Source organism: Lepus europaeus, chromosome 5 (genome assembly GCF_033115175.1).
Source record: "Lepus europaeus isolate LE1 chromosome 5, mLepTim1.pri, whole genome shotgun sequence".
NCBI lineage: Eukaryota > Metazoa > Chordata > Mammalia > Lagomorpha > Leporidae > Lepus > Lepus europaeus.
The window spans coordinates 106,818,016-106,843,026 of NC_084831.1; the positions used below are offsets into that span (position 1 = coordinate 106,818,016).

The following is a 25,011-nucleotide window of genomic DNA, read 5'->3' on the forward strand; positions in this document are numbered from 1 at the left end:
CAACGAGCCCATGTTTTACACCACGAGGCCTACCCTCCTCCTGCACACCAGCTGGTACTTGGAAACTTAAAGGATGTCTCAGACTTAAATATCTAAAGCTAAGCTCTTGATGATCCCCTCCTTTCAGCGAATAAGTTCATTCTTCCATTTTTTCAGGCTCAAACAGAGGAACAATACTTTATTCCTATCTTTATTTCATCTCCTTCATCCTGCTTTCAGCGAATCCTCTCTATCCTGCTATCAACATACATTAGAATCTCATCAAGCCGGCGCTGTGGCTTAACAGGCTAATCCTCCGCCTTGCGGCGCCGGCACACCAGGTTCTAGTCCCGGTTGGGGCGCCGGATTCTATCCCGGTTGCCCCTCTTCCAGGCCAGCTCTCTGCTATGGCCCGGGAAGGCAGTGGAGGATGGCCCAAGTCCTTGGGCCCTGCACCCGCGTGGGAGACCAGGAGAAGCACCTGGCTCCTGGCTTCGGATCAGCAAGATGCGCTGGCCACAGCGGCCATTGGAGGGTGAACCAACGGCAAAAGGAAGACCTTTCTCTCTGTCTCTCTCTCTCTCACTATCCACTCTGCCTGTCAAAACAAAACAAAACAAAAAACCCATCAGCTCTCACCATCTCCACTGCAAACAGCCGAGTCTGAGTCACCACTATCTCTTCTTTGGATCACCGCAGTACCCTTCTCACCGGGCTTGCTATTGTTTCCTTTCCTTCTACAATTCTATTTTAGACCAAGTAACCAGAGTGATAGTGCACATCGGAGGTCAGAGCTTGTCACACCTCAGCTCAGCACCCTCCAATGTGAGAAGCTGCATAAAACTGATCAATATCCAGACTCATCAGGAAAAAAAGTTACCAGCACGGGTGATGAGAGAGGATGTCACCACAGACGCTACAGGTATCACACGGAGAATATTCTGAACAACTTCACACCAACACGACTGACAACACAGGTAAAATAGAGAAATTCTTTAGTGATACAAAGTGGCAGCACTCACTCAAAAAGAAGTAGGTGGCAGTGGCGTTGTGGCGCAGCAGGTTAAGCTGCCACTGGCAATGCTGGCGTCCTATACTGGAGCGCCAATTCAAGTTCTGGATGCTTGGTTTCTAACCCAGCTTTCTGCTAATGTGCCCAGGAAAGTGGTTGATGATAGCCCACATGCTTGGGCCCCTGACACCCATGCGGGAGACCCGGGTGGAGTTCCAGGCTCCGGGCTTCACTCTGGGCTGCCCCAGGCTGTGTTAGAGTGAAAAAGCAGATGGAAGATCTCTCTCTGTCACAGAGCCTTCCAAATTAAACAAACAAACAAATAAATCTTTTTAAAAAAATAGGCTACCCTGGGGCCGGCACTTCGACACAGTGAATTAATCCTCCATCTATGGTGCTGGCATCCTGTATGGGCACCAGTTCAAGTCCCGGCTGCTCCTCTTCTGATCCAGTTCTTTGCTGTGGCCTGGGAAAGCAGTAGAAAATGGTCCAAGCATTTGGGCCCCTGTACCCACATGGGAGACCCAGAAGAAACGCCTGGCTCCTGGCTTTGGATTGGTCCAGCCCCGTCCGTTGTGGCCATTTGGGGAGTGACCCAGTGGATGGAAGACCTTTCTCTCTGTCTCTGCCTCTCACTGTCTGTAACTCTACCTCTCAACTAAATAAAAATCTTTAAAAAAAAAAAAAAAAAAAAAAAGCTACCTTAATAACCCTACAAATTGAATTTGCAGGTAAAATCTCTCCCACAAAGAGAACTCCAGACCCAGATGGCTTGACTGGTGAATTCTGTTGAATATTTTTCTTTAAAGATTTATTTATTAGCCGGCGCCATGGCTCAACAGGCTAATCCTCTGCCTAGCGGCGCCGGCACACAGGGTTCTAGTCCCGGTTGGGGCGCCTGATTCTATCCCGGTTGCCCCTCTTCCAGGCCCGCTCTCTGCTGTGGCCCGGGAAGGCAGTGGAGGATGGCCCAAGTGCTTGGGCCCTGCACCCACAAGGGAGACCAGGAGAAGCACCTGGCTCCTGGCTTCAGATCAGTGCGATGCACCAGCCGCAGCGTGCCGGCCGCAGCAGCCATTGGAGGGTGAACCAACGGCAAAAGGAAGACCTTTCTCTCTGTCTCTCTCTCTCTGTCCACTCTACCTGTCAAAACAAAACAAAAAGATTTATTTATTTTATTTGAAATGCAGAGTTACAAAGAGAGTGGGTGAGAGAGAGAGATATCTTCCATCTGCTGGTTTACTCTTCAAATGGCTGTAATGCCCAGAGCTGGGTCGATTGGAAGCCAGGAGCCAGGAGCTTCTTCTGGGTTTCCTATGTAGGTGGCAGGAGCCCAAGTACTTGGGCCATCTTCTGCTGCTTTCCCAGGCACTTTATTGGGGAGCTGGATCAGAAGTAGAGCAGAAGTGGGATGCCGGGACTGCAGGAGGTGGCTTAATCTGCTACACTACAGCACTGGCCCTGGTTTAACGAAGAAATAATATCAGTTCTACAAAACTCTTCTAGAAAATTCAATACTAGGATATATTTCACGACTTATATGAAATTATAAATACCCTGATACCAAAACCAAAGACATTACAAAAAAAAGATAACTGAAGACCCATATTCCTAATGATATGAATGTTGATCATTTTTTATCAAAAACATAGACAATTAAATACAGTAATATGGAAAAAGAGATGAACATCATGACCAGATGGGGTTTAAACGGCCTACATGGACTGGAAGTTTCAACACAGTGGCCTAAAAGCTTGGCTCCCCACCGTGTTTCTGATCCTCTCCTGCTACTCTTAGCTTTCCGCATCCCAGGCACACTGGCTTCCGTGACGTTCTGAGTATTCCTGGAGTGCTTCTAACCAGGACTCCTCACTGGGGTTTCCTCTACCCGGGTAATCCTCCCCCAGATTCTTCCATGTCTAATTCTTTGACCGTCAGTTTTATGGGTCATGGCTAAGCTATAGTTTTGTTATTCAGTTAGACATGAACTGGGAGAGTCTCCACTTACTGGTCTTTACTCCAATGTGGCCTTCTCTAGCAAGGATTTCCTTGACAATCCCACTTAAAATTGAGACCCCTGACCATTTTTATTTCCTTTCCTGCCGTTTTTTTTTTTTGTAAATATATATTTATTTATTTGAAAGCCAGTTACAGAGGGGCTGGTGGCACTGTGGCACAGTGGGTTAATGCCATGGCCTGAAGTGCCAGCATCCCATATGGGCACCAGTTTGAGATGTGCCTGCTCCACTTCTGATCCAGCTCTCTGCTATGGCCTGGGAAAGCAGAGGAATATGGCCAAGTCCTCGGGCCCCTGCATTCACGTGGGAGACCCGGAAGAAGTTCCTGGCTCCTGGCTTCGGATGGGCGCAGCTCTGGCCATTGCGGCCAATTGGGGAGTGAACAATTGGATAGAAGACCTCTCTCTCTCTCTCTCTTTGCCTCTCCTCTCTCTGTGTAACTCTGACTTTCAAATAAATAAATAAATCTTAAAAAAAAAAAAAAGAAAAGAAAACCAGTTACAGAGAGAAAGAGAGGAAGAGGCAGAAAGAGGTCTTCCACCTGCTGGTTCACTCTACAAATGTCTGCAACAGCCAGGGCTGGGTCAGACCACAGCCAGAAGCCTAGAACTCCATGTGGGTCTCTCACATGGGTGTCAGGTGTCCAGGCTCTCAGGGCATCATGTGCTTCTTTCCCAGACACATTAACAGGGAGCTGGATCAGAAATGGAGCATCTAGGAATCAAACCGGCATTCATATGGGACGCTCTCAACAGATGGTTGGACATGCAAAATATATACACAACAATGGAATATAATTTAATCTTTAAAAGTATGGGACTTTTGACACATGTTACAATATGGATGAATTGTGAAGACATTATGCTAAGTTAAAAGAAGCCAAACATGGGAGCCAGCATTGTAGTGCAGCAAGTTAAGCCACTGCTTGCAACACACACATCCTGTATTGAAGTGCTAGTTCAAGTGTTGGCTACTCCATTACTCTGCTTCCAATCTAGCTCCCTGCTGAAGTGTCTGGGAGGCAGTGGACAATGGCTCAAGTACTGAGTTCCGGCCACCTGCATGAGAAACCCAGACAGAGTTGCAGGTTTCTGGCTTCCATCCGGCCCCATCACAGCTGTTGTGGACACTGGGGAGTGAACTAGAAGATGGAAGTGCCCTCTCTTTCTCTGTATATGTATGTGTCTTTCAAATAAGTAAATATAACATTTTTTTAAAAAGCCAGACAGAAAAGGACAACTACTATATGAGCAAACTCAGGGAGAGAAACTAAAATAGAGGTTACCAGGAACTGGGGGGAGGAAGGAAAGGGAAGTTACTATTTAATGGGTAGAGTTTTTGTTGGGGATAACGAAAAAAACCTGGAGATAAACAGGATGGTAGTTGTACAACATTGTGAATGTACTCACTGCCATTGAACTGAATTCCTAGAATGGCTAAAGTGGTACCTTTTATGTATATTCTACCACAAGAAAAATTTATTTTTAAATTTGTAAAGATTAATATGTATTAATTATATAATATTAATATTAATATATATTACAAAGGCAGAGTGACAGAGAAAGAGAGACAGAGATCCTCTATCCACTTAGCCATTCTCCAAAAGGCCACAACAGCTGGGCTGGGCCAGGTGGACGCCAGGAGCCAGAAACTCCACCTGGATCTTTTATGTGGGTGGCAGGGGCCCACTTGGGCCATCTTTTTTCACTTTCCCAAGCACATTAGCAGGGGGCTGGAGGCGAAGCAAAGCAGCCAGGACTCAAATTGGCTCCAATAGAGGGCGCCAACATCACAAACAGCAGCCTAATCTGCTCCACAGCCAGCCTCTGAGGAATCTTTTTGAGGGGAGTGGAAGCCAATGGGCGGGAGTTACATAATACACAGGGAAGTCACTAGGTTAATGCCTGCTGACTTCTCTCTCCAGGCTTGCTTGCCTCTGGCTTGGGTTATTTTCCTCAAAAAATGATCTCTGAGATAGGGATGCAGGAAATGCTGCCTCAGGGGTACCACCTGGGGGAGAAGGACCAGAGCAGTGTTGGGCAAGGGGAGAAGGTGGATTATGGTGAGCTCACACCACAGGCCCCAGCCAGTCCTTGGTGAGCCCTGGAGCTGGACTGATGGAAACATCCCACACTGGGGCGAGTGGGCCCCACTACTTTCTCAACAAGCAATCGTTGGATGTAAGCTGCTGCCAAGAATGACAAGACACTGGGTGAGGTAGGTTCCTTCAGCTGAGGGCAATTCCCAGAGCAGAACTTACCAGTCATGCACCCTCTTAGCATCTGGGCAAATGAGTGTCTCCACTTCGGAGGGTGAGGGCTCAGTTGCACCCTACAGCATCCATTACAGTCCACCCTTGCACTGCTTGCTTCATTGCAGTCCTGTGACAGGTCCTCAGGGTCCTGTGGGATTCTTTTCTTGGAGAATGTTACAAAATGAAGGTTAAGGAATGTACAACAACTACTGAGAATCACAGTCAAGCACTTTCCAAAGCCTAGAAACTACACGGAATCTTATCAAGGAATTTTTTTAAATTTATTTATTTACTTGAAAGAATGAGAGAGAGATCAATCTTTTATCTGCTGGTTCATTCCCCAAAACCCTGCAATAGCCAGGGCTGGGCCAGGCTGAAACCAGGAGTCTGGAGTTTTATGTGGGTCTCCCACGTGGGTGGCAGGACCCAAGTACTTGGGCCATCATCTGCTGCCTCCCAGAATGCTTTATTTCTTTTTTTTTTTTTTTAAGATTTATTTATTTATTTGAAAGGCAGAGTTACATAGAGAGAGAAGGAAAGGCAGAGAGAGAGAGAGAGGTAATCCATCCATTGGTTTACTCCCCAATTGGACACAACAGCTAGAGCTGTGCCAATCCAAAGCCAGGAGCCAGAAGCTTCCTCCAGGTCTCCCATGCAGGTGCAGGGGCCCAAAGACTTGGGCCATCTTCTACTGCTTTCCCAGGCCATAGCAGAGAGCTAGATAGGAAGTGGAGCATCTGGGTCTCGAACTGACGCCCATATGGGATGCTGGCACTGCAGGCGGTGGCTTTACCCACTATGCCACAGTACTGGCCCCATCCCAGAATGCTTTAGCAAGAGTTAGAGTGGAAGCTGAGGAGCCAGGATTCAAACTGGCCCTCCAGTGTGGGATAGGGGCATTGCAAGTGTAATTTATGTATATCTTGTGTCTAAACAAAGTCAAAATTAAAGATTTCCACAAAGCAGACCCAAAATTCTGAGACTGTCAGAACTACCGAGGCTGAATTCTTCAAGACAAGCTGACCCAACTTAATGACCCAACCCAAGTCGGCACATTAACTTCGAAAAGTAGAAGCTGCTGGCGCCGCTGTTCACTAGGCTAATCCTCCGCCTTGCGGCGCCGGCACACCGGGTTCTGGTCCCGGTCGGGGCACCGATCCTGTCCCGGTTGCCCCTCTTCCAGGCCAGCTCTCTGCGTGGCCAGGGAGTGCAGTGGAGGACGGCCCAAGTCCTTGGGCCCTGCACCCCAAGGGAGACCAGGAGAAGCACCTGGCTCCTGCCATCGGATCAGCGCGATGAGCAGGTCGCAGCGCCGGCCGCGCCGGCCATTGGAGGGTGAACCAACGGCAAAAGGAAGACCTTTCTCTCTGTCTCTCTCTCTCACTATCCACTCTGCCTGTCAAAAAAAAAAATAAAAAAAAAAAAAAAAGAAAAGTAGAAGCTAAAACGGGAACAAAACTAACACCTAGAGACCTAATAAAGATTTACCATACCTTATTTTGCTCCTGTGAACTACTTCCACCCTCCTGCTTAATAAATCAGGGAGGACGTACACTTGTTCAGGACGTTAGAGTCACATACACATGCTTTAGATGCAGGTGAAGCTCTCAGGCTGCTCCACTTCTCATCCAGCTCCCTGCTGATGCGCCCGGGAAGGAAGATGGCCCAAGTGCCCCCATGGGTGACTGGATGGAGTTCCGGGTTCCTGGCTTTGGCTTGGCCCAGCCCGGCCATTGTGGCCATTTGGGAAGTCAGCCAGCAAATGGAAGTGCGCTGGCTCACTCGCTCTCTTTCTCTGTTATTGCCTTTCAAATGACCAAACAAATCTTTACAAAAAATGCTAGTGAGGAGCTACTCTCTCATCAACTCAATCAATACATTCTAGAAACAGAAACCTGACACAGAGGTTGAAATTGTACTCCTAGATCCTTGCTGAACAGTCACTGAAAACCATGTCAAACAGTAGTGAGATCTGAGCTGATACTAACTCCAGATAGTAATGGTTTATCCTCCACTGAGACTGAATCCAGAAAACTCTTGCTAGGAGCATTAGGCTACTCACAATTAAAAACAAATATGTAACTTCAATTTCTTTGTTGCAAATTACTATGTCTTTTTAAAATAATTAATTATTTATTTATTTTGAGAGGCGGAGAGAGAGCGCGCATTCACAATAACCAGGGCTGGGCTACCCCCAAGCCAAAAGCCAAGAATTTGATCTGCATCTCCCACATGGGTTGCAGGAACCCAATTACTTTGCCTTCTGGGCTATATATCAGCAGGCAGCAGGAACAGGAAGTGGAGCTGGGATTCGAACCAAGCCACTCCAGTACAGGATATGGGGCATCTCACCTACTGTCAACCACTAAGCCAAACATCTGAATCATTTAAGTCAACTTTTAAAAATGTATTGATTGATGGGAGAGAAAGAGCTCCTACCTACTGCTTCACCTTGCAAATGCCGGGTGGCTGAGGCTGAGTGGGGGCCAAAGTGGGGAGCCAGGAAGGCAATCCAGGTCTTTCATATGGTAGCAGGAATCTAATGACTGACGTCCCAGGCCCTGCGTTAGCAGGAAGCTGGAGTCAGGAGCCACAGCCAGAATTAGGCCCAGGTGAGTACCAGCATGGGCCATGGCTGCCTCAACCACTAGGCTAAACACCTACTCACAAGCCAATGGTTTTTACACAAACAAGTTGCTCATCTGGTCAAACGCTGTGGCCTAGCGGCTAAAGCCGCCACCTGCATTGGCTGGCATCTTTGTAGGCGCCAGTTCTAGTCCCGGCTGCTCCATTTCTGATCCAGCTCTCTGCTATGGCCTGGGAAAGCAGCAGAAGATGGCCCAAGTGCTTGGGACCCTGCACCCACATGGGAGACCCGGAGGAAGCTCCTGGCTCCTGGCCTCGGTATGGCCCAGCTCCAGCAGTTGTGGCCATCTGGGGAGTGAACCAGCAGATGGAAGACTTCTCTCTCTGCTTCCGCCTCTCTATGATTCTGCCTTTCAAATAAATAAACAAATCTTTAAAAAAATTTTTACTTATCAAGATTGACTTTCAGGATAAGCTGTGATGCCGGCATCCCAGATGAGTGCTTGTTCCTGTCTGGGCTGCTCCACTTCCCATCTAGCTCCCTGCTAATGTACCTGGGAAAGCAGCGGAAGACGGCCCAAGTGCCTGGGCCCCTGACAGGCACATGGAAGACCCAGAAGAGGCTCCTGGCTCTTGGCTCTGGCCTGACCCAACTCTGGCTGTCGCAGTCACGTGGGGAGTGAACCAGTGGATGGAAGATCTCTCCCTCTCTCTCTCTAACTCTACCTTTCAAATAAACAAATCTTTTTTAAAAAAAAAGATTGAGTTTAAGACCCTAGCTTTCCTGTGTCCACTAGTTCTAAACGATTGCACCTCAACCTTTGCCCAGTCCCAATCAGTGTTAAAGGTCTAAGGCATTTGACACCAGAATCCAAAACCTATCATCATGTGGTGTAATCCTGTTTCTCCTTTTGGAGAGCAGATTAGAACAGGATGAGTGATTAACATCTCTGCGTAATCGGACTTCCAGCACCTGATTGCTCCTAGGGTAAAGTACCTCTTGCCTCAGAGGGAAGCCTGGGCCAGCAGGAACAACAAAATATAGGTGGGGTTCTGAGTCCTGCCTTGGGCAGTCCCTCTTGCAGGCCCCTCCCACACCACCCACAACTTGGACTGAAGGGAACTCTGGTGGAGGGAGGGAGGGAGGTGGGGGGATGTGAAAAAAGATTTTGGCTGTTGGAGTTGGTGCTACAGCTTAGTGGGTTAAGCTACCACCTGCAGTGTTGGCATTCTTTATGGGCTCTGGATGGATTCCTGGCTGCTCCACTTAGATTCAGCTACCTGCTTAATGTGCTGCGCCTGGGAAAGCAGCGACAGATGGCTCAAGTGCTTGGGCTCCAAAGAAGCTCCTGGTTCCTGGCCTGGGTATGGCCTAGCTCTGGCCCCTGCAGCCATTTGGGGAGTGAACCAGCAGATGGAAGCCCTCTCTTTCTCTCTCTCTTTTAAATAAAATAAATAAATCTTAAAAAATTTTTTGGCTGTTAACAAAAAGACCTTCCCTGATTCTGTCACAGGGGTTCCCCCACCCTTCATGGGGTAGATCTAATAAATTTATTATTTATTAACAAGCTTCCCGGGGATCTCCAGGTGCGCTGACGCAGCAAAGTAATCACTGTGTCTCTTGGGAGCTGATCGGGTTCTCCACTCCACAGAATCATTTATAATAACTTTCCCAGGTGCTGATGAAGAAGAAAATTGGGCATCATTCAACCCCAGTAAATTGCAAAATGCCTTCTTCTTTGTCCACCCCCTTCCCACCAGGCCCCTCTCACTAATGCCTGTGGCCATTGGCTATGGGTCTGCACACGTGATGTATGAGGCCGTGCCCAGCCCCCTGCTACTGGCTTTACTGCTGCCTACAACACAGAGAAATCACCAAGGTTTCGCAAACCAAATTGTAAATTCCAGACTCTGCAAAGCCTGCTCTAGAGCGAGCAGGAGAGCACGAACTCTCAGATGCCTCTTCCCGAATTGCGCAGACCAGGCTCTCTCTGAGGGCCCTGGGAGCTGCTGTCCCCAGGCACTTCAGGGAGCCACACTCAAGCCTGCACGACTGAGCCCGGGGGCGCTGGGGCTCCCTGCCTGGATATTTTCTCTGGGAGCTGCAGGGCACGGCACTGGAAGGAATCCGGAATTAACACCTTTTAGCCCAGTGAACTCTGGCCACCAAGCAGGTAGAGGTGGCCCCAGGTCCCGTCACACCCGCAGGCCAAGCAGGTGAAGGAGGCGACACCCTCGCCAGACTGGGGGCACCGGGCCAATGCCGCTGCGTGTCCAGAGGCAGAAGGCCCAGACCCGGGAGGAGGAAACGCGGCCGCACACCTGCGACCGCGACCCCGCGCAGGTGGGCTGGACCTGAGGGCGTGGGGCTCGCGCTCCCCCGCCCCCTCCCCCTCCCCTGGGGTCTCCACTGCCTCCCCCGCCCTGCAGGGGCCCCAAGGGCCACGGCGTCCGCGCCTGCCTGGATCCGACTGGAGCTGTGACGCCGATCACGCGGTACTGGGGCCAGGCAGGAGCCCGCGAGCAAGGGCAGCCTCAGCCGAGAGGCGGTGTGGAGGGGGAGCCCCGTCCCGACACGCATCCCGGAGGCGGCGACCGGCCCGACGTCCAGTTCCGCAGATGGGCACTGCGCTCAGGGCCCAGCACTCGGCCCGCTGCGCGTCCCTGCCCCGCACCGGCGGGAGCTGCTGCAATGCGCCGAGGGAAGGAGAAGAGAGAAGCAGAAGAGCGATTCCCAGGGCGGGCAACTGTCCAGCCTCATGGGGTGTGGAGGGGAGCGTGCGGGGATGGGCAGTGTTGCCAGAGACCCCGGCCCTCTATCCGTCTGGCGCAAACGCGCAGGCGCTCCCCCTCTACCCCCACCTATTCTCTCCGACCCCTGCACAAGTGCACAAACCAAAGGCCCACCCTTACCCGGTGTGCGGTCATCCTCCGTCCTCAATCTTCCCCCCTGCCCCTTTTTAAAAACCCTGAACATTGCGAAGCAAACTTCCATAGCTTTCGAAATAGACATGACATTTAAAGATGGTTGCCTTTTATGGAAAAGAATAATATCTTCATGTGAAACACAGGCTGAACCAATCATTAATGAGGAAGGAGTTTAAACTTGTAACTGAAGATTGTGAGCGATGGTATAAACAGGTGTGCTCAGTTACATACTCTGAGGAGTTACATGGGCTGATAGGCAGTCCCATCGGGTCCCTGTTGGAATGAAAAAAGGTACTGTGTCTCGGCAGAAGCTGTCCTCAGCAGGACAGTGACAGTGAGCAAAGCAAGGTTTGTTTAGATCAGCAACTCTGCCGCTGCATTCAGGAGGAAGACCCTAGGAACTCCTCAAAGTGGGGTCTTTCAAGCACAAATCAGAGGGTGGGGACAAAACCCATTAGAGCGCCAGAACTGTAACCCTGTCTAGCCTGCTCTTGATAAAACAAAAGAGCAGGGGTGGGTGGCGTGGTGTAGTAGGTTAAGCCTCCAGCAGCTGTGCTGGCATCCCATATGGGCGCCAGTTGGAGTCCTGGCTGCTCCACTTCTGATCCACTCCCTGCTAATGGCCTCAGAAAGCAATGGAGCATGGCCCAAATGCTTGGACCCCTACACCCATGTGGGAGACCCAGAGGAAGCTCCTGGCTCCTGGCTTCCCATCGGCGCAGCTCTGGTCATTGCAGCCATTTGGGGAGTGAATCAGCGGATGGAAGACCTCTCTTTCTGTCTCACCCTCTCTCTGTAACTCTGCCTCTCAAAGATACAAAGAGGGAGAGAGGGAGAGGGAGAGAGAGAAAGCCATCAGAAGGGTGGGATAAGTAACTTAGTCTTTCTGTTCTTACAATAAAACTAGAAGCTCCGAAGAGTGAGATTGGTACTTTGTCTTGCTGAAGACACCTTCTGGGCAGAAGCAAGCATCTTGTCCACTCTTAAAGGGACTCCCCCTTTTCTTATTCCAGCAGGGCCCTGACCTAACTGCCTGTTAGCTCATCTAGCTGCTCACAGAATGACACCTGAGTGCTAGCCTTTGAACTAGGTAAAAGTCTACAATGCCATTAGCATCTTTTATTGAAGCCTGCATCTCAGCGAATGTCACAAATGTGCAATGAACTTTATCCGAGAGATCACCCTGACAATCAGCCCCGTGTAACCTAGTGATGTACAGCTGGGAGCTGGGGTGACGTCTCTGCACCGCTCACCTTTCTTTTCATGGAACTTGTGGAGTTTCCTTTGTCCTCAGCTTCTCCTCCCATTTAAAAGACCTGTACAATCTGAGTGTCTTTGGAGCACTCGGTCAACTGTCTGAGTCTGTGTTTCACCGAATTGCAGTGTTCAGGCCCCAAGTGAGGTTCTTTTGCTTTCACAGTGTCTGAGTTTGAATTGGTCAGCATTTCATGGGGTCAGAAGTGGGATCTGAAGTGACTCACCCTTGCTTTGGACACCCATAGGAGTCTCATTCTCCATCACCTCCTGTGTGACTTCAGATCACGGGGGTAACTGCTCTTGGTCCCTGAACCTCCTGTCTCCTGGGCTGAGGTTCCAAATCTTTGAGTGTCTTTTTGTTGCTGGCTACCTAAGAAGGGCGGCCATTGCTTAGGTGTCTGGAAGGGACATCTCTCATCTTGGTGAGTACTCAGTTTTCTTTTTCTTTAAAAAAATTTGTTTATTTATTTGAAAGGCAGAACAACTGAGAGAGGGAAGGCTCTTCCATCCATGGATTCACCCCCAAGTAGCCTCAATAGCCAGGGCTGAGCCAGGCTGAAGCCAGGAGCCAAGAACTCAATCCTGATCTCCTTCATGGGCAACAAGGAACCAAACACTTGGGTCATCTTCCCCTGCTTTCCCAGAAATATTAGCAGGGAGCTGGATCAGAAGTGGAGCAGCTGGGACTCAAACCCAGCACCCATATGGGATGTCATCATTGCAGTGGAGGCTTAATCCACTGCCCCACAACACGGTCTAGTACTCAGTTTTCAAGAGAGGAACTTTCTGTCTTGAATTAATTATGGGGAGTTCTGTCTCCAAGAATGCTGTTGGTGGGCAGCCCCATCCTAATCCCTGGCTTCCCTTATGGCTGAACTTTCTCTGCCCTCTTTTAAATTCCTGTGGCAATGGATCAAAATCACTTGTGTTGATGTGAAATTATGCTGGACCGTTTGGGGGTCTTTTGATATTTTGAAATTGGTTCTTGGTTGGAGTGAAGTTATAAAACTAAACAGAGTTTCACATCCCTTAATAATTGTATTTTGAAGCTACTCAATGCAGTAAGGAATCCCTCAGCACTTCTCCTAGAGAGACAAATTCATAGCCGTCTCAGACTGTTCCCAAACCGGTGTCTGGGAGCTCTGCTCCTCCGGTGCCTTCAGCTCCCTGTTGCTCTCCTGGTTGCCCCACCTTGCTGTCCTCCTTGCTATCCCCCTCTGGGAGCTTCCTTTTTGATGATACTGAATTGAACCCCCTCAAAAGTCCAGCTCTGATGTACTACTTATTTTACACTTGATCTTAGCCAAAAGGCCGAGAAGCAATCATACTATTTATTTTGACAGTCCTCCCCCCCCTTTTTTTAAAAAAGATTTATTTATTTATTTATTTTTTAAAAATTTATTTATTTTTTTATTTTTGACAGGTAGAGTGGACAGTGAGAGAGAGAGAGAGACAGAGAGAAAGGTCTTCCTTTGCCGTTGGTTCACCCTCTAATGGCCGCCGCGGTAGCGCGCTGCGGCCGGCGCACCGCGCTGTTCCGATGGCAGGAGCCAGGTGCTTATCCTGGTCTCCCATGGGGTGCAGAGCCCAAACACTTGGGCCATCCTCCACTGCACTCCCTGGCCACAGCAGAGAGCTGGCCTGGAAGAGGGGCAACCGGGACAGGATCGGTGCCCCGACCGGGACTAGAACCCGGTGTGCCGGCGCCGCAAGGCGGAGGATTAGCCTGTTGAGCCACGGCGCCGGCAAAAGATTTATTTATTTATTTGTAAGTCAGAGAGAGAGGCAGAGAGAGACAAAGGTCTTCTTTCCAATGGTTCACTCCCCAATTGGCCACAACGGCCAGAGCTGTGCCGATCTGAAGCCAGGAGCTTCTTCTGGGTCTCCCACGTGGGTGCAGGGGTCCAAGGACTTGGGCCATCTTCTACTGCTTTTCCAGCAGAGAGCTGGATCGGAAGTGGAGCAGCCGGGACTAGAACCGGTGCCCATATGGGATGCCAGCACTGCAGGCCAGGGCGTTAACCCGCTGCGCCACAGCGCTTGCCCTGACAGCCCCTTTTAAAATTAGGTTCAAGGGCAGTCATTTGGCACAGCAGCTAAGATGTTGCTTGGGGTGCCTGCATCCCTTAACAGAGTGCCTAGATTCAAACCTGTGTGTCACTCTGTATTCCAGCTTCCTGCTAATGCACACCCTGAGAGGCAGCAGGTGATGGTTCAAGGACTTGGGTTCCTGCCACCCATGTGGGAAATCTGGGTTGGGTTTGGCTCTTGGCTTCAGCCTGGCCTAGACCTGGCTGCTGTGGGCACTTAGAGAGTGAACCAATGTATAGAACATGTCTCTCTCTCTCTCTCCATCTCAAATAAATCAAAATAAAATAAATAAAATAAAATTTAATAAGGAAAAACTTTTTAAGATCTATTTTTATTTGTTTTTAAAGGCAGAGTTACAGAGAGAGAGGGAGAGGCAGAGAGAGAGGTCTTGTCTCCTGGCACACTCCCCAAATTGCTACAATGGCCATGGCTGGGCCAGGTCAAAGTCAGAAGCCAAGAGCTTCTTCCCAGTCTCCTACATGGGTGCAGGGACCCAAGCACTTGGGACGTCCTACGCTGCTTCCCCAGGTGTATTAGCAGGGAGCTAGATCAGAAGTGGAGCAGCTGGGTGACAAACCAGCACCTATATGGGATGCTGGCAGTGCAGGCAGTGGCTTTACCTGCTATGCTAAAATGCCAGCCCCAAGGACCATGTTAAAGCCATTACCTCTGTCACTTGGACAAGGCTGAATTGTGTGCTATCACTAAAGACTCTCCATCCAGTATCAAGGAAGACTCTGCTGAATTTTCTTGACAATTTCAGCCCTTAATGAAAACCATCAGTCCAGCTTTTCAGATTTATATCAGTTTACTTGCTTGTAGGAGATATTATGGCTAAGCAATGGATTGCAGCCGTCAAGTAGAGTGAGCTACTAAAGATTTCTCAAGAATAAATTCTAAGGGCCAAAACAAATGCTTTAAAATCAGCCCAAAAACTTCATGAAACACTTCTCTTCTAGTTCCCAAATTGGCTGGTGCAGTATCCAACAGTGCACTTACGGCCTGATGAGTCCATTTATGATTGTGACAGTTATCTTGTGGAAACTTTCTTCCAAAAACCTGGCCTGAAAAACTGAATGCCTGAAAGATGAAACCAAGAGCCTATTCAGTTCTAATGCTTTAGCCAGTCTTCAGGAAGACGCAAGCACTTGGATTAAAGCACATTTCCTGACCTGGACTGAGAAAAGGCCTTGTATGTTAGTTGCCCTAACTGAGCGGTTGTCCAGAACTCTTGCAAACAAGCCTCGGATCCAGCTTGCTCAGTGCATGAGCCTCCAGGTGAATTAATTATCTCTGAGGCCAAATTCCTCAAACTCCTCTGGGTCTCCCCAGGGCATTTGTTACTGTTGCAAAAATCCTGGGCATTTTTAAAAAGACTATAAAAAGTTATAGAGCAAACATCAGTGCAAACAGTGGGACTTTAGCAAGCAGCCTCCCCCTACATCCTTCAATGCCAGCTCTCTATAGGGCTGCTCTGAGGAATTACGGGCCATTTCTTGACACTCACTACAAACCTTTTGGGAAGAATAGGTTTTGGAAATGAGGTTCAAGGCCCTAATTGACATAGGAGCCACTTCATTAGTTCATTTAAAAAAAAAAAAAATGGAAAGACAGACAGAAAGACAAAGATCTTACATCCACTAGTTCACTCCTCAAATGCTTACAACAGCTGAGGTTGGACCAGGCCAAAGCTAGGAGTTTGGGACTCAATCCAGGTCTCCCTTGTGGGTGGCAGGGACCCAAATACTTGAACCATCACCTGTTACCGCCCAGGGTGGGCATTATTAAGAAAGTGAAATCAGGGATGGGGCTGGGACTTGAACCCGGGTGCTCTGATAAGGGATGTGGGCAGCCCAAGCTGCATCAAAACCACCAGGGCAAATACTCATCTCTCATCAGTCCCTAACCCAACCAGATACCATACTCCACCTGCCAGAACCAGGATGGTAGGGGTCTCAAACCAGCCCATGATGGTTTTAAACCATGATCTACTGCTGGTGAATTAGGGCCTATCCAAGGACTTCATTGATTTCTAATGGTTCTGTCGACTCTCTACGCACCAGCTTGGAAGAGATTTTTCTTGAAACTTATCAGGAAACATTTCATTTTCCCAAAAGAAGGAAATATTTTTACACTTAAATCAACCTTCCCCTTCAAGTCCTGACTTAGAAGAAATTTCATCCATAAACATTCCAGTGTAGTTGGTGACTATACAAAGTAAGAATTCCCTATTAGATGCTTGACTAGACTGTTTATAATCTTTAAAAAAAAAAAAAAAAGACTCAGATACTGGCCAAATTCACTCAGGACCACCTTCAAAAATCCAAGTTTATGAGAAAATAAAGCGCTTCCCCAACATTAGACAGTGCCCTCTAAACTTGGGATCTATTACAGGAGTCAGGGCTGTCATTAGGGATTGTAGAAGTAGGGGCTATCACTCCCTGCTCCGTCCTTGCCGGGCACCCATCCTCCCTGTCTGGAAGCCAAATGGGAGAGGACGGAGTCGTGTTGAAGGCGTAAGAGCGTTGCATTACACAGTGATCCCCAGGCTCCTTGTTACACCTGGTACTGTACCCACAGCTTTTCCTCCTAACTGTGCATTTTTCACTGTTTTTGATCCATATAACCCTTTCTTCGGTATTCTTGCTACACCTGAAAGCTAATTTTTGCTTGTCTTCACGTGGGAAAGCCAATAGTGTTCCTAGACTCATATGCCACAAGGCTATACCAAGGGTCCCACATATTTTCCCCAGGTTCTGAAACCTGACATTGCTGCTGTCACCTTTTTGAAGGGGTCAGCCCTGCCACCACATGTGGGTGACTCGCTTTTATACACATGCATCAGATAGCATCCCTGGAGCCACACATACCACTTGTCACAGGAATTAGCACAAAGCAGACATTTGGCCTTAAAGGAGAAACTACACTTTTGTAAGCCCCAAATGAAGTATTCAGACATGTGATATCCAGGCAAGGACAAAGCTTAGACCCTAACTTAAGCCAGGGCATATTGTCCTTTCCACTCCCTAAAGCCAAAAGCCAACCAAGGGGATTTCTAGGGATTGCAGGATGTTGTAGGAACTGGATCTCACTTATTATGGCCAAACCTTTCCATAAATTTCTTTTTTTTTAAAGATTTATTTATTTACCTGAAAGAGTTACACAGAGAGAAGGAGAAGCAGAGAGAGAGAGAGAGGTCTTCCATCCTCTGGTTCACTCCCCAGATGGCCACAACAGCCGGAATGGTGCCAGTCCGAAGCCAGGAGCCAGGAATCTCTTCCTGGTCTCCCATGCGGGTGCAGGGGACCAAGGACTTGGGCCGTCCTCTACTGATTTCCCAGGCCATAGCAGAGAGCTGGATCAGAAGTGGAGCATCCGGAACTCGAACCAGCACCCATATGGGTTGCCGGCACTTCAGATAGCAGCTTTACCCACTATGCCACAGTGCCGGCCCCTCCATACATTTCTTAAGATAAATAAAATTAAATATTAAGACTGAGCAGAGGAACTGAAGCTGCCTTTACGGACCTAGAAGAGAGTCTCCCTTCCCCTTCCTCTGGGGCACCCTACTTATCAATCACCATTTCTTCTTTTTGTTCACAAAAAGCAGGGAATTTATTGGGGTTATGAAACTGGAAACACAGAGAACAGCACAGACCGCCTGGCTACAAAGGCCAACATTAGACACTGTCCCTGTGGACTACCTCCCTGCAGAAACTGCCAAAGTTTTATAGGTTGGGGCCAGCCTGGTGGCACAGTGAGTTAAGCCATAGCCCGTGGTCCTGGCATCCCATGTCAGAGCACCAGTTCAAGTCCTGGCTGCTCTACTTCTGATCCTGCTCCATGGGAATGCCCTGGGAAAGCTGCAGAAGATGGCCTGAGTACTTGGGCCCCTGCCACCCTCATGGGAGACCAGATGGAGTTCCAGGCTCCTTGCTTCCTTCTGGGTCAGTCCCAGCAATCGTGGGCATTTGGTGAGTGAACCAGCAGGTGAAAGATCTCTTTCTCTCTTTGTGTCTTCCTCTCTCTCCATCACTCTGCCTTTCAAATAAGTAAAATAAATCTTTTTTTAAATAAAATACTCATCCACCAAAAAACTCTGGAAGTCATAAGTCAGTTGAATAAAAAATTTTAATAAATAAAATTAAGTTATATAGGCTACAGAAGAAATTATCATGGACTCCCCATTAACAATATTTGTTCCTCATTCTGTCAAAGCCTTATTAAATTCCTATCACACTCAGCATTTCTTTAAAAGCAGCCTGACTTCCTATGACAATCTTACCATTTCTTTCTAATGTAACCATCGTTCCGTGCAGTAAGTCTTTATTAATCTGCTGTGTTTAAAGGCAAGCTTCTAACTTATTGTCAGGCACTAACCAGGGCCTTCAGGGCTAATTCACAATCTGTGCAGCAATCTTGCAACAGCACATTCCCGGGAGACAAAGAAATAGCGTTGGGGCCTGTGTTGTGGCGTAGCAAATAAGACAGTAGAAAGATGATCCAAGTCCTTGGGCCCCTGCACCCTCATGGGAGACCTGGAAGAAGCTCCTGGCTCCTGGCTTCAGATTGGCACAGCTCCAGCCATTGCAGCCATTTGGAGAGTGAACCGGCAGATAGAAGACCTCTCCTTCTCTCTACCTCTCTGTAACTCTGCCTTTCAAATGAATAAGTAAATCTTGAAAAAAGAAAGGAAGGGAGGGAGGAAGGAAGGAAGGAAGGAAGGAAGGAAGGAAGGAAGGAATAGAAGAAGGCTACTCCACCTGAATGGCCTATTGAAGACATTGAGAGGGGCAGGCATGGTGTTGCAGTGGGTTAAGCCACTGCTTGGGACACCTGCGTGCTGTATAGGAATGCCTAGGATTGAGATCCACCTCTGCTTCTGGCTTAGCTTCCTGCTAGTGCACACCTGGGAGGCAGCAGATGATAGCTCAAGTACTTGGGTCCCTGGTTCCTATGTGGGAGATCTGGATAGAGTTCCTGGCTCCTGGCTTTGGCCTGACCCTGCACTGACTGTTGTAGGCATTTAGGGAGTGAACCAGTGGATGGGAGATCTCTTTTTCTCTCTCTGTATCTATATCATCTATATAGATGATACATCTAGACATATATGTTATCATATGTTGGTACCTTTGGTTCCAAAATTTTTCTTTCATGGGCTCAATCATATGCTAATCTAAAAAACTAATCCAGTTGCTGGGTTTGCGGCCTTTTACTAAGCCCAGCACCTCTGGGCTTCTCTGCTGGATATCCCCATTACAAGGGAGCAAGTGGGGAACATTAAGAAACTATATTTTGTCTGAAAGAGGCCATTCCTGTTTTTCAGTTTGCTGACATTCCTAATTGGAACTAAGTTAAACATTTGCTTACCTTGTACAAAATTGTATATTTTCAAAAGATGCTACCCTAAAATCATCATCTAAAAAAGCAAAATTAGAGTCCAAGCATCATTCTGTCTAGCTCTTAAGAGGAAATATTCCCTAGTGAGGGACAGAGTCATGAACCTTTTTTCTGGTTATGAAGACTTAAATCCAAGGGTTCCCTTATGTTGGGAACCACATAATCTCAACTAAAATTGGTCATCCAAATGATACTCATCACCTTGAGTGGTGTTCACCTGAAAAGTCTCTGATTAGGACAGATTGGAAATGACACCCTGGCATTTACTGGACAACACTAATGGAACGAGGTGAATCTGTGGAGTGATCTCTGGCCCTGGCTTCCCCTGGGTGGATAGGACATTGCACTGTGTGTTGCCCCTGGGCATGGGGCCATATGGTATCTCACCTGGGTATGGGCCTAGCTAACTTTCTGTTTTTAAAGGCTAGATAAGTTCAGTCTGTGTTTCAATACTGTGATCATTGACTTTCTGTATTCATGCCTTATTTAGAGCTTGGAGATACAGTTGCCTACATAAAAGCTTTGGCTAAATTTACCCACTGGGCCTTTAATGACAGCCACCATGCATTAAGCTTGGTAACTATTGAAGAACTAAGAAGAGTGGTTTTTACAAAACTACATGGTACTTGACACAATCAGGGCTTCCCCCGGGAGCACCTACGCTATTATTCAAGCAGAATGTTGTGTCTGTATAGTTAGTGAATTGTAAACTATCACACCTAGTCAATCAAATGAAGAAACAATGCCTCAAGTGGTCCAACATCTACTGTAAGAGATTTATTAAAAAGTTGGTTGGGATCAGGTTCTAGCTGGCTAAAGACCTTGCTGATGACTCTGTTATTGCTTCTTGCTGTTCTTTATACCGTCTCTATTTTCTATAAGATCCTGACATGTTGTATAACAGCTCACTGTTTAGATTTGTCCTGCCAAAATAATCATACAAGGAAATGAATCATCCGTTTGGCCCCTCTCTGATGAAAAATATCCAGATGTTGCCTACACTGTGTTCCCTGACTGCCTCCTTGTCGCTCAAACATGGCCTTAAGATCTTCAACTACAATCACTCCATACCTTCTCCATGGGACGTGACTTCCTAGAAATGAGCCTTCCCAGCTCTGAGGGACCAGGCCTATGTACAAGTGACACACATTCCAAAGACTGAACATAGTTACCTCTTCATCATGACCAAAAGGGGGAAATAGGAAATCCAGAAAAACACTTATGGCAAAAAGCAACTTTTTTCCAACTGAGGTATTTTATTTATATGTATGCATTACATCCTAAAAAAGAATTCCAGGCTTTTTCCTTCCTGTGTGTTTTTTGTCTTTCTCCATCATGGTCAATGACACCAGCCGAGGTCATCAGTACAGTGAAACCAAATCAGCAGGATGGAAGCAAGTTATTATTATTATGTACCATTTTTATAGCTCTTTCAGTTGTACATCAAATCTGGGGCTGACCAATCCACACTTGTTAACCTGCTTTAAGGTTCATAATAATTCTCTCAGCTCTGTAAATATCAATTATTTCAAATTTGCCGATGTCACCATGCTTCATGATCACTGTTAGAAACCAGATGACTTTGGAGCACGGCCTAACATGAACTTGGTGCTTACCTCTTTGTTGGCATTGTTGATACTTTTTTTTCAATAAAGATTTATTTATTTATTTGAAAGGCAGAGTTAGAGAGAGGCAGAGGCAGAGAGAGAGACACACACACATCTTCCATCAGCTGGTTCTTCCCAAATGGCCCCAACAGCTGGAGCTACGCTGATCTGAAGCCAGGAGCCAGGAGCTTCTTCTGGTTCTCCCACACAGGTGCAGGGGCCCAAGGACTTGGGCCGTCTTTCAGTGCTTTCCTGGGCCTTAGCAGAGAGCTGGATCCGAAGTAGAACAGCCAGGACTAGAACTGGCACCCATATGGGATGCCGGTGCTCAGGCAGCAGCTTTACCTGCTAGGCCACAGCGTCGGCCCCTGTTGATACTCTTGAGAGCATCAGATAAGACAACAATGTGCACCAGAATGGCAACACAAAATGATGGTGGAAAGAATATAAAAATGTTTCAGAATGGACTTGGGAGGCCATTAGGGGATCATGACCTGTGCACGTGCTAAGTGACTGGCTGGGAAAGTGAACTTTTGAACTGAGCACCAGAGAACAACACCTGAATGCTAACCTTTGAAATGGGCAAAGGTCTACAAAGCCATTAGCATCTTTTATTGAAGCCTGCATCTCAGCGAATGTCACAAATGAGCAATGAACTTTATACGAGAGATCGCCCTGACAATCAGCCCCGTGTAGCCTAGTGATGTACAGCTGGGAGTTGGGGTGACGTCTCTGCACCGCTCACCTTTCTTTTCATGGAACTTGTGGAGTTTCCTTTGTCCTCAGCTTCTCCTCCCATTTAAAAGACCTGTACAATCTGAGTGTCTTTGGAGCACTCGGTCAACTGTCTGAGTCTGTGTTTTGCTGAATTGCTGTGTTCAGGCCCCAAGTGAGGTTCTTTTGCTTTCACAGTGTCTGAGTTTGAATTGACCAACAAAGAAAAAAATATTTTCCTTCTTACATCCTGAAAACCCATTTATCTTTCCAAAAAGCCATTTATTTTTCCCTAAGTATCTTTTTTCTAACTCCCTGCTTTTTTTTTTTTTTAAGGTTTATTTATTTATTTGAAAGGCAGAGTTACAGACAGGCAGAGGCAGAGAAAGAGAGAGAGAGGTCTTCTATCCGCTGGTTCACTCTCCAGATGGCTGAAATGGCTGGAGTGCACTGATCCGAAGCCAGGAGTCAGGAGCTTTCTCTGGGTCTCCCACACAGGTGCAGGGGCCCAAGGACTTGGACCATCTTCTACTCTTTCCCAGGCCATAGCAGAGAGCTGGATGGGAAGTGGAGCTGCCAGGACTTGAACTGGCGCCTATATGGGATGCTGGCACTGCAGGAGGCAGCTTAACCCGCCACGCCACAGCGCTGGCCCCTAACCCCCTGCTTTAATCTAGCGATAGCATCCCCAGATTGTAACCATCATTTCAATTTTCTCAACATTGAGTTCTTCCACATCTATGCACCTTACACATGCTGAGGTTTAAGACCTGCTACCACTAAGATACGGCACCATGACATTTGAGGAACAGGAAGGTCACTTTCACTTTTCCTTTACCAATCTTCCCCAAAGCAGGTTGTAAAACTCTCTTTGCTGAGTTGCCGTCCTTATACCCAGAAAGGGACATCTTTATCTCTGAAGACACAGGGACATAGAGAAGGATTTGAACACCCAGGCTTTGCTAAGTTCCCTCCAGATTATCACCATTATCCAACCATATTTTTTCATAATTGTCTAATTTTCACCAAACATAAGCATACAGTACACAAGTTTCCATCCGTTTTGGGTTTTGTTTTGTTTCTTATGGTTGTTCTTCCTTGATGAAGCCTCCTTTATTTTAAATAAGTATCGATCTAGTTATTCTGTCTTTTGTTATAGGCACCTCAGCTATGAAATCTACTGATGGATGAGAAAGGACATTTTCCTCCCCTACACAAACATAGCTAACTGACATTTTCTCTTATTAACTTGTCTTTGGTCTGTTCAATTTGCAGGCCCCCAACCACTGAAATAAGAGGGTAAACAGAAAGCTTTTCCTTCCTTACAGAAGCAGAGTTCATAACAGCCAAAAGATGCAAGCAACCCAAGTGTCCGTCAACAGATGACTGGGTAAGCGAAATGTGGTGTACGCAACACAATAGAACATTATTGGGCCATAAGAAGGAAAAAATGTACTGGTAGATGCTATCATAGTGGTGAACAAAGGAAACATTATGTTAAGCAAAGGCTGTGGTATACTATGTACATGGACATCCAAAGTAGACAAATCCACAGAGACAGAAGGCCAATTAATGATTGCCAAGGCAAGGTGGGGCAGAGGATTAGGGAATGGCTGCTCACTGGGTATGGCGTCTCCTCTGGGGATGATGAAAATGTTTTGGAGCCACATAGAGGTAATGGCTGCACAGAATTGCAAATGTGCTAAGTGTCACTGAATTCTAAGTTCATATTGGTTAATGGTTAATTTTATATTATGTGAATTTTACCTCAATAAAAATTAAATTTACTAAAGATGGAGTGGTAGTACTTTCCCCTATTTCTTCTCTAATCACAACTATAAACCCTTGGAATTATATATAAAACAAACATGAGAAGACTCCTATAGGTGCAGAGAAAGAAGGCGGACCAGGTTGGGACTTTGGGACCCAAGGAATGATGGAGCAGTGAGTTCCCTGTGTTTTCTTTCTGCCTTGTGTATTTCAGAGTGAATGCTGGACAAGCTATCAACTCGAAAATGCCAACAGGCCCCCCCAGGAGAAAGCTCCAAGGAAAGCCTGCTGATTCTAAGCACAGGAGCAAGACAGAAAGCTTAGATGATAACAGCTCCACTCCGTTCAACACCAGCGAGAAACGATGGCTTCATCCACTCCTGCCACCAAAGGCTATGTGGGGAAGCTGCCCCTCCACCCTCAGCAGACTGTCATGAGGCGTCCCAGCCTCCCTTGAGGGTATCTGGAGAGAAGGCCAAGGGGACGGCGGGGACTCTCGTCCTCACTGGGCAGGGAGTTCATGGCCAGTCTCACCCAGAGGTAGCAGAGTCGCTCGCACCTGGACTCCAGTTCCCTGCTCTGCTGGGTGGTGCCAGTGGACACTAAGTGGGAAGGCAGAACTTTCACCACTGCCCAGGGGTCATGTGGGGAGCAGTACCAGCACCCCCACACCGCCCAGCAGAGGCCTAGTGAGGTTCCTGCCCTCCTACCCTGCCCAGCTGCAGCTAGGAAGCGCTCCTCATCCTGGGAGTCGACAGAAGCTAAGCTGGGAACCTGGTCGTCCACCCACAGAAACACAGGGACACTCCCCTCCCCCACCACAACAGTGTCAGAACTGTTGTGGGCTGCACCACAAGGCCTAAACGAATCCCACAGTCTTCAACGTAATGCTTGGATGTCTACATTTCAATAAGCAATAACACCTACCAAGAACCAGGAAAAGCTCAACGTGAATGAGCAAAGAAAATCAGGAAATACCTGTAACTAGGCAGGCATTTGGCCTAGCATTCAGGCCACGAGTTGGGACACCTGCATCTCTTATCGGAGTGTTTGGATATGAGTCATGGCTCTACTCCCAATTCCAGCTCCTAGGAATGTGCACCTTGGGGGCAGCAGGTGGTAGCTCAGGTACTTGGGTCCCTACACCCATGTGGGGGACCTGGATTGAGTTCCCAGCTCCCAGCTTCAACTTACCTCCCTCCAGGCTATTGCAGGCATTTGGGGAATAAACCAACAGATGCAAGATCTCTCTCTCTCTCTCTCTCTCTTTCAAATAAATAAGAATAAATAAACATTAATAAAAGGAAAATGAATTAAACCATGCGCAGGTGTTTGACCTTGTGGTTAAGGTGCCGCTTAGATGCCCACATTCCAACCCCAGCTCCAAGTTCCAGT

The 25,011-nt window shown here is 47.7% G+C and overlaps 1 non-coding gene across 1 annotated transcript; it reads left to right on the top strand.

Moving 5' to 3' along the window:
- Nucleotides 1-8,730: 8,730 nt before the first annotated feature.
- On the top strand, nucleotides 8,731-8,842 carry LOC133761297 (U8 small nucleolar RNA). Its single transcript, XR_009866101.1, has one exon. It is a non-coding gene; the product is annotated as a U8 small nucleolar RNA (small nucleolar RNA).
- The last annotated feature ends 16,169 nt before the right edge of the window (nucleotides 8,843-25,011 follow it).